The sequence below is a fragment of the Petaurus breviceps genome, unplaced genomic scaffold, assembly GCF_028583685.1.
Source record: "Petaurus breviceps papuanus isolate PSGF00001 unplaced genomic scaffold, PetGlider_PUasm1.0 76, whole genome shotgun sequence".
NCBI classification, from domain to species: Eukaryota; Metazoa; Chordata; class Mammalia; order Diprotodontia; family Petauridae; genus Petaurus; species Petaurus breviceps.
The window spans coordinates 64,128,564-64,138,788 of NW_027186473.1; positions in this window are offsets into that span (position 1 = coordinate 64,128,564).

Consider the following 10,225-nt stretch of genomic DNA (forward strand, 5'->3'; position numbering starts at 1 on the left):
GGGGGGGGGGGGCGAAAGATGTAGAGATGTAGGTGGGCTTAGGGGACAGGAGGCCAGAGCACTGCTTTCCACTATATTATTTTCAAAGAATCATATTTAATTTAAGCTGCTTGACATCTATTGAAAGTGCCAGAAGTCATGCAGCTTGAGCTCATTGCTAAAGTAAGAGAATACAGGGGTGGGTGTTTAATATTCAATCAAGCACTGAAGAGCCTGTGGCCACCTTCTATCTTAGAGCATGAAAGGGGAGAACATGTTACCCCCAGGAGGAAGAGAATCAAAATGAAATTGCTTTCTTTCTTATATAACCTTCACTTAATCTGAAAGTCAAAATGCCCATTCCATGAACTTTGAGCATAACAATTTCACTAATTATATAGTTGGCATTAATTTTTATCATGATTGTTCAATGTCAGAAAGCATTCATATTTTTATTTACAAATGGAAAAGAAATTCATATATGTAATCCAATCCAATCCTATTTACCAAATATTTATTCTGTGCAAAGCATTGGGCATAATGCTAGGAATATAGGAACAAAACCAGAAATAGATCCCGCCCTTACAGAATACATTAATAATAATGAACACAGAGGTGAAATTCTATCATTGTTCCCTACTCAGTACCTCAATATTTTAATGAGCAACACAGTAGAGAAGAGAAGGAAGCTATATGACTTAGTGGATAGAATATTGAACCCGGAGTCAGGAAGACCTGAGTTCAAATTTGGTCTCAGACACTCACTAGCTGTGTGATCCTAGTCAAGTTATTTAACTTCTGCTTAATTTAATCCACTGAAGAAGGAAATATCAAACTAGTTCAGTATCCTTGTCAAGAAAACCTCATATAGGGTCATGAAGAGTCAAACACAACTGAAAAGTCTCAATGACAACAACAACAACAACAATCGATTACTCTTGGCTTTCCTCTCAGGAGACTAGTATGTACAGTATGTACATAGACATTTACTAGCTATATGGGCATAAAATGAACCTTTTAAAATGAACCTCAGTTTGCTCATCTATAAAGTGGAAATATAGTGCTAGGAGTAAAAACTATGCAAGCTTTAAAATGCTATGGAAATTTGAACTATTATCACTATAATCGCCAGAACATAAAAGTGATACTGATGGGGGATGGGATCCCAATAGGTTCACCAGGAATTCTGATCTTAATCTAAGACCAGAAAACCTGCAATATCCTCCGGAAAGAATTCAAGGTCTCAGGCTTAATTGGAGTGAGAGTTGTAGAAGTTTATTGTTACGCTTCCAGAGCAAGAGTCCTCTAGGGGACCTGCAAGTGAGAGGGGTACATGCTTTTACCTTTAAAGGGTAGGGCTGCCATTGTCAGGGCTGACCAGAAGGGAGGGGCCTTAGTGCATAGACAAAGGTCAGAGCTGACCAAGAGGAGCATATGAATAGATAGTTTAGATAAGATTTGGGCCAGGTGAAGGAGACAAAAGGCAAGGACAAAGGAGGGTGTGGGCCAGGCCCAGAAGAAATGAAGAGATTAAGTAAGAACAAAGGAGTCACAGGGTGTTGCCTAGGTGGAGTGTGGGATAGGGAGAAGGGGCAGAGCTCAAGGGTGGGAAAGGACAAATTACAGTTACAACTTCACAGACTGGTTTTACAAGTTGGTTTGACCTAGACCCAAGGTACCCCAGCATTCCCCCCTTAAACAGATGGGCCCCAAATTCATTTGGGGCGGGGGCGATGGTCTCATCTTAAACTGCTTCCAGCTGGGAAGGGATGTGGAGCTGTCCCTGCCTCTCAGGGTCCCATTGTTCAAGGGGTGGGGTTGGTGGCCAATGTCCGGAATTTGGCCTATGCCAGATCCAAGGGGTGAGGGGTAGCGACTTTGGGTAAAGGTTGATATCCAGCCTGAGCAATCAACTGCAAATGGAAAGCACTGAGCCTAGAAGAGACAAACTTAGAAAGGAGGTTAAGCAGACGAGGACCAGGAAAGGGGCAAGTATAGGGAAAAGCCAGGACCACCATGAGGAAGAGGAGGAACCTGATGCACTAAGGGCTTCATGAAGTTCTTCTATCCAATTGGCCTTTTCCAGTATATTTTTGGTGTGGAGTTATACCTGTCAGGAATTATTGATATACATGCCGAAGGAGGTATTAGCTAGGGCACAAACACCCCCACCTAGAGGCCAGCAGATAATCTAAGGCTATGATTTTAGAACATTGTCCAAAAAACCCTGTTTAACTCATTTTAAAGGAGAAGTGCTGGGCTTAGTGATGTTATAAATAGTCAGAGGGGGTTCGAGAAATCCCAGGGAGCACATACCTCATCCCCAGAATTCACACCCTCTGGCCCACCCATCCCATAAAGAAAGGAATATCCTTGGGGAGCACAAATGGGGCCCGTTCGTTGTAGGCCTTGAACATGGAGGCTCCATGGGTCAGTTAGATTGCATGACAATGTTCCCGGCAGAAGAGTCACCTGCCAGTGAAGGGTGCTGAGCCTAAAAAGACACAAATCTATCAAAAAGATTAAACAAACAAGGGCCAAAAAGTAGTAAGAGAAAATTGACCAGAAGTGGGGTGAGTATGGGCTAGTATAACCCATTACTCAGACTATTTCACTGTCCTTTATATTTTCCCATAGACAAGATATAGTAGGCCTTTTAAAATCCCACTAGAGATTTAAAATTTTTTCTAAAAGCATTTTCCCTTCTTTAAAACAGTTCAAGATTCATAAAACTTTTAGAATGATCTTAAGCAGTTTGTATAACTTTCTGCACATGCTCTAATCCTAGATGAAAATAATATTAGATTTTCCAGTAGGCTAACACGAAAGAGCTCACATCTTTTACTGACTCGTGCTCTGATCATAGAAACCTGCTATAGAAGGAAAAAACAGGGCCCTGTGACATTCCAAATATGACAGGATAAAACATCCTTGATTCTGTTTAAATTCAGATTAGTTACAGATATCCAACCATGCAGTATCCATTCCACATCAATGCTAGACTCAGGAATAGGTGGGGAACATTCCTTTTCAAAGGAACCCCATAGGTAAACTGAGCCAGGAGGGATCCCATTCCAGGTGGAGGCTAAGATTGTCCCTCCAGCCTTTACCAAATGCAGGCTTCCACCTGTCCACAGTACAGGCTCTGAGTAGCTTGTGGCATTTTCTCAGATACTGATTTAATGCAGATAACTATACCCAAATTCGAACTCAAAATAAAATTTAGTTATGGTCCCAAATGCCTTTTACCTTAAACAACAAGGCTCAACAATCACAGCTTAGAGCCAGTTATAATTATTTCTATTATCTTGTAGCTACAATAAGCAATAAAGATTTATCAGGTCCCACAACTGTAAGGAATTCCATTTACCATCTTTCCTTCTGAAATCTAGAAGCCAATTGATAAAATCCTTTTTAATCCTTGCACCTTTTTAGCAAGTTAGGTTCATTTAAAAACTACATGATTAAAACTGTTCCTTTCCCAATGACCTTGCTTAACAAAGATAGTTTCCAGGGGATTTGGCAGTTTTACTTCCCTTTTAAACTGACAGACTTGGAAGCTTAAGATTTTCCCAAATTACAATAATCCAAAACTTTAAGAGAGACTGCTTCTCATACAACATAGATAGTAAAGATGTTTACCAGTAATGATATCATCTTAAATTTGAACTTTGAAATAAAAAAACAAATGAATTACCAATCTGATGACCTTAAAACTCCACATGAAGCTATACTGAACTAAAATTATTTTTGGTGCCATACAACCAATCAACTTATAATCATTTCATATTTCCAGAATAGCCAAAAAGTTAAATGGACAATCAGCTATCACAGTAAATATTGGCAGTATTATTACTACTTGTTTGTATCCCACATATAAGAGCTTTAAACCATCAGATATTATAACATAAAAAATCCAATTCACATGAAATAAACATTATAACATAGGGTTAGCAGAACTGATAAAGAACATAGCTAGTTTTACACAACTTTTTCTCCATCTTCTAGTTTCAACAAAATTCAGATTGAAAACTGCTTTTTGTCACTCAATTTTTACAGTATATGAGGACTTTACAATTTAGATTTTACAATTTAGAGATACCATAATAGAACAATTACATTATGACATTAATTTTGCATTTCCGATTCATCACATACCAAAGTTATTGATAGAAAATTAGGCTTACCAAGTGCAGAGGCTTTTCTCCTCTCCCCACAGTTGCAGGGCTTGGTTGGGGTCCCTGGGGTTTCAATATAGCTGCTATGCCTCCCCCCAATATGTTTTTAGCTGTTCCAACATTTACTCCAATAAATTTTATGTGTCCACTCCTTAGAAACTTCTTTGAAAGTGATAGCTTTGACTTCCCTAGCAAGGGGAGAGGGAGTGGCACCTAGTCCTTTATCCCAGTTCTAGAGAACCCCAAAACCTCACCTTATGTATCAAATCTTAGAAAATATTCCAATTTGCCTAAATGCCAAATACTAAAATGAATTCCGACTTTTCTTTAGCATCAAATTAGGAGTGACACTTTTCGAAAATGACCAGAATGCATTCAGTTGCCTTTTAGTTGCATTCTGTTACACAAAACTTTCCTCTTTTAGGTGAGGCAGGAAATAGTTAAATGTTAGTCTACCTGCCTCTTTGTTCTGAGGGAGAAGATTCCCTCCCTTTCTTATCACCTTCTCCTCACTCCACTTGGCCAGAGTGGAATGAAAAGGAGATTTTCAAACTTTTAAAGATCTTAAAATTTCTGTCCTCAGATGGATGCCAATTGGGCCCAGGTAAGATTGCTTTGAGATAGCCTAGGCACAGACCCCCAAGTGTAGGGGGAAACCGGCCCATCCTTTCTACTTGAGGTCTTGAAGACCGAGTGTTTTTCAGTTGTACAAAAGATGTCCTAGGGGTGAGTGTCTCAGGGTACGGAGGGAGAGTGACCCATCCTTTCCTGACTCCCCAGTCAGAATCACTTGTAGTCATCTGCTTTTCTGTGACATCTCACGTGAAAAGCCTTGCCTAAAAAAAATATATGTGTATATTTTTTTTAGACGCAAAGACACTTGTCCCTAGACAGGGCGCCCCCATCCATGTGGGATGTGTCCCGGGTCTATTAAAAAATAGACCGGATTCTGGTCCCAGACCGGAATCGTCAAATCAAGCCTTCCTAGGTGCTTGAATGAACCCGACTACAGGACAACAGGGAGGAGGTAAAGGAGCTTACTGGAACTCCAAGAAAGCTTGAGACTACAGACTCTCCTTTGGCTCACCAAAATGATGGGGGATGGGATCCCAATAGGTTCAGCAGGAACCTTGATCTCATCCAAGACCAGGAAACCTGCAATATCGTCCGGAAAGAATTCAAGGTCTCAGGCTTAACTGGAGTGAGAGTTGTAGAAGTTTATTGTTATGCTTCCATGAGAAGCTGGCAAGAGTCCTTTAGGGGACCTGCAAGTGAGAGGGGTACATGCTTTTACCTTTAAAGGGTAGGGCTGCCATTGTCAGGGCTGACCAGAAGGGAGGGGCCTCAGTGCATAGACAAAGGTCAGAGCTGACCAAGAGGAGCATGTGAGTAGATAGTTTAGATAAGATTTGGGCCAGGTGAAGGAGACAAAAGGCAAGGACAAAGGAGGGTGTGGGCCAGGCCCAGAAGAAATGAAGAGATTAAGTAAGAACAAAGGAGTCACAGGGTGTTGCCTAGGTGGAGTGTGGGATAGGGAGAAGGGGCAGAGCTCAAGAGTGGGAAAGGACAAATTACAGTTACAACTTCACAGACTGGTTTTACAAGTTGGTTTGACCTAGACCCCAGGTACCCCATCAATACCTCAGCTCTAGTCCCTGCCATGGAATGCAAAATTTTGAGGAGGCCACGTGTGTTCACAAATGAATGCATTTATGCATGAATTTCCACAAATTTCTCCTTTCATAGCCTAGTCTGGAGCTCAGACAACATGTATTATGTACTGATGCCTATAGAGATAAGAGCTCACTTCTCTGTAGTTCTAGGTTCACAAAATACCATAAAGTTTTTCAAAGACAGCAGGGTATGGTTTACTCTGCCTGGAGAAACAAGGGAGAGTTTACACTGATTCCAAATCCAACCTGGAGTCAGTGAATCAGAGTTTGGTTCTTGTTTGTGCCACTCTTTACCTTGGGCAACATATATTATGGCTATGACCTTTGGTTTTGTACTGAGTTTTCACAACTCAGGATCCTTCCATCTCTAAAGCTATACTTCTATGAACCAAACTGATTGCTACACTTAATGATAAATCTATTTTCTAATTGTTCATACTTAGTATGCTAGCCTACATTTATTCTTTACTCTGTATGAAAATTATATATGTAACACCTTTATACATTTGTGGCTGCTGTGTCATCTTTTTTGACCTTGACAACCCTGGATTGATCTTTTATTTAATTTAAATTTTATTTTTTATCAATTTGCTAATCTTAGTCCTTTCATCTTATTCCTACCCACTGGAGAAAGAAAAAAGAAAGAATAGGACTCTTTATTATATTGGCATACCAAATCAAAACATATTCCCATATTGGTCATATCCAGAGATGAATTTATTTGGCAATCATGATAGGTACCTTCTTCTTCATCAATCCTCTATTTCAGTGGTTGCATTTAGTTGATAGGAGTTCTTGAGCCTTTCAAAAATTGTACATTATTATAATATTTCTAACCTTATGCATGACTGTACAGTGGTAGGCAGGTCATTGCTGTGTTAAAGAAGGCTAATTTGCAGACACATGTCAAGTGTAATAACAAAGGGAAATGATGTTATTGAGATACAAGATGCCTCCTTGCTTTTTAAGTGCTATAGAATCTTTACTGCTTTCCATTATACACATAATATATTATCTATTTATATAAATATAATATATATTATACAAATAGATATAAATATAATATATATTATATAAAATATAATATAAATAATAAATATAGATATATATAAATTATAATAATTACTGTGCCTTATTTATATTTTTTCTTATACAAAATCTAGCATAAAATGTGTTTTTTTCTTCCTTTTTTTCTTTTTAGGGTGCTGTGTAGGGGTCTGTTTCTGTAAGTTGTTAGGTATGGAGAACTCTATGTGGAAACTCTCCATAGATGCAGATATGGAACTCCTCTGTAATTGGGAAGGGTGGTAAGGGACTCAATCATTATCACAAATCCAACATGTATTAGGTACAACTTAAACCCAGGTCTTTCCAACTCTAACTGGCTTTCTGTCCATTCAGCCATACTTTCCCACACATTGCCTGTACTGGATGGTTAAGAAATGTTTGAAGAAACCCTACTATATGTAGCAATGTATAGTATAAGTTCTTTCACCAAATTATTTCATTAAAAGCACACAACAACGCTGTGAGGAAATAAGGTCACCATCTTAATGATATGGATAAACAATCTGAAGTTTTGGAGGTGATGTGACTTGTTTTCAGTCTCACAGATACTAAGTAGCAGAAGCAGGAAGCAGTATTCAATTTTAGATCCTTGGATTTTTACAATTTGAGAATATGTCTCAACTAATTTTAGAGATGAAGACATTTAGTCACAGGGAGATTAAGTGAATTGTTCAAGCTCTATGATAAATTCCTGGTGCTGTGCGGTTGATTTAAAAACAATAATGGTGAGACAATGGATAGGAGTACTGGGCCTGGAGTCAAGAGTACCCAAGTTCAAATTCAGCCTCAGACACTTGCTAGATGTATCACTCTGGGTAAGTCATTTAACCTCTCTCTGCCTCCTTTCCACCCCTGTAAAATGGGGATAATGATCAAATAAATAATTATTTGTATGGGACTTAGCAAAGTGCCTAGCACACAATAGGTGCTATGTAAATACTAGCTACTATTTTTATTATTATAAAAAAACAAATTAACAAATAAAAACACTGGGAAACCAACCCAGATGTAAGCTGGGAGAGATAGAGTCAGGAAGATTCCAGGGTAGATTTTAAAATAGTGATAATTTATAGAACACCCAGGACCTTAAAAAGGAACAATGCTGCATTAGTAGCAGTTGGTATGCAAATTGTATTTTAACTACATATCTAGTGCCTCTTCTATTCCCCCATATTAAAGATGGTTGTAATTTTCTGAAGGGGTCTATAGAAGAGGGGAAAGAAGAAAGGGATGCCCTTCATTGATGCAGACCAAGAACTCGTTGTTAATTTACAATCTTAGAGCAGGAGTTCTTAAATTTCTTAGTGTGATTGACCCCTTTGGCAGTAGGGTAAAGTCCATACATTACTTTACAGAATAATGCCTTAAAATAATTGATTGAAATTCTAAATTCCTGTTAGATGTTCCTGAAAACAAAGATGTATTTATTTTTCCACATCCAAATTTGCAAACTCCCAGAAATCTATTCCTAATCCCCAGGGGTCAGAGATGTGGCCTGAATCCCAGATTAAATATAACTGTCAGTTAGTCTGGTGTCCTGAGAGTGTCCAAGTTCATAATACAGGGAGGCATCAGAAGTGGTCCTCCTTGTGCTAAAGTAGACGACCCAGTATACAGTGCTTTCTTGAGTTTATCCGCATGCCAACAAAATACACAAACACACTCTAATATTTAAATAGTTCAAGATGTTGCGTTTTAATTCTATTCTGTTGTTTGGAATGTTAATGAGCTTATTATGAAGCATGCAATTCTATCTGAAACTATCAGGATATTTTTACATAATTGCACTATCCATGCTGCTGAATTTCATACTGAAACGTTAATATCTTCTCCTTTTTCTCCTTGTCTGTCATCACTTTAAAAATCATATTCTTTACCACAAAAAATGCATAGGCAAAGGAGAAAGAATCCAACCATAGAAAGCTATTATGGGAATAGAGATGACCAGGGTTCATCTTTAGAGGAGGATACTGAAGTAAAGAAACCCCAAAGAGTAGCATAAAATGGACACCTGCCTGAAAGGAATTCATAGAAGATCTTAAAAAAGATTTCAAAAAGCAAATGACAAAGATGGAGAAAAAACTAAAAAAAAAAGATATAATTCAAGAAAAACAAGAAGGGTATGAAAGGAAAGTCAACTAATTAGAAAAGGAGATCCAGAATCTTAAGGAAGAAAATGACACCTTGAAAACTAAAATTGGACAAAGTGAAGCCAGTGAAATTATAAGGGATCAGGAAATGATTAAGCCAAATATGAATAATGATAAATAGAAGAGAAAGTGAAACATCTTATAAAAAAGCAACAGATTTGAAGAATAGATCAAGAAGAGAAAATATAAAAATAATTAGACTAACTGAAAGTCATGACAAAAAAGAATCTTGATTAAATAATTCAAGAAATAATTAAAGACAATAGTCATGAAGCATTAGAACAAGGGGAAAAAGTAGAAATAGAAAAAAAAATCCATCAATCACCACTTAAAAGAGATCCTATGAGGAAAATTCATAGGAATATCATAGTCAAATTCCATAAGTCTCACCTCAATGATAAAATATTAAAAACATCAAGATTAAAACAATTTAAATATGATGGTGCCACAATTAGAATTTCAGAAGACCTAGCAGCAGAGACATTAAAGGACCGCAGGTCTTGCAACACAACATATCAAAGAGCAAAAGAACTGGGGCTCCAGCCAAAAATATCATACCCTGTAAAGTTTATTATCCTCAATGAAAAAAAAAAAGGACATTTGATAAACTCTCAGACTTTCAAGACTTCGTTTAAAACAACAACCCTGAACTTAATAGAATATTCAGCATACAAGAACCAAGACAAATATGAGGTACATTGATTATAAGGGATCCATAAGGACAGACTATTTACTTTTTATGTATATAAAATGTGAAATGTATGTTTAAGATTACTTTTAATAATTGATTAACTCATAAGAAAGATTGAGGTAAACTTGCGTGTGATATGTATTTAAAAAGTAAAACTATTTAAGAACAGCTTACAAGAAAAATTATTTTATATAAATGAGGTGCAAGAGGAAGAATTAATACTGAGGAATTAGGTGGGGGAGGAGGGCTGGTAGTTCTTGTAACCTACTTTAATTGGAAATGGGTTTAAAAGGGATCAATACATATATTTAGGAGACTATAAAAGTCTTCTAAATTCAGAAGAAATAAAATGGTAGGGTGTAGCAGCAAGCACCCCAAGCGTCCTCAGGGTTTGCAGCTACCACAGGTTCTTGGATCTGCTTTGTTAAAGGAAAGCAACTCAAAATGGGTTAACAAGCTTACTTTAATCAGTCAGACATATATCGT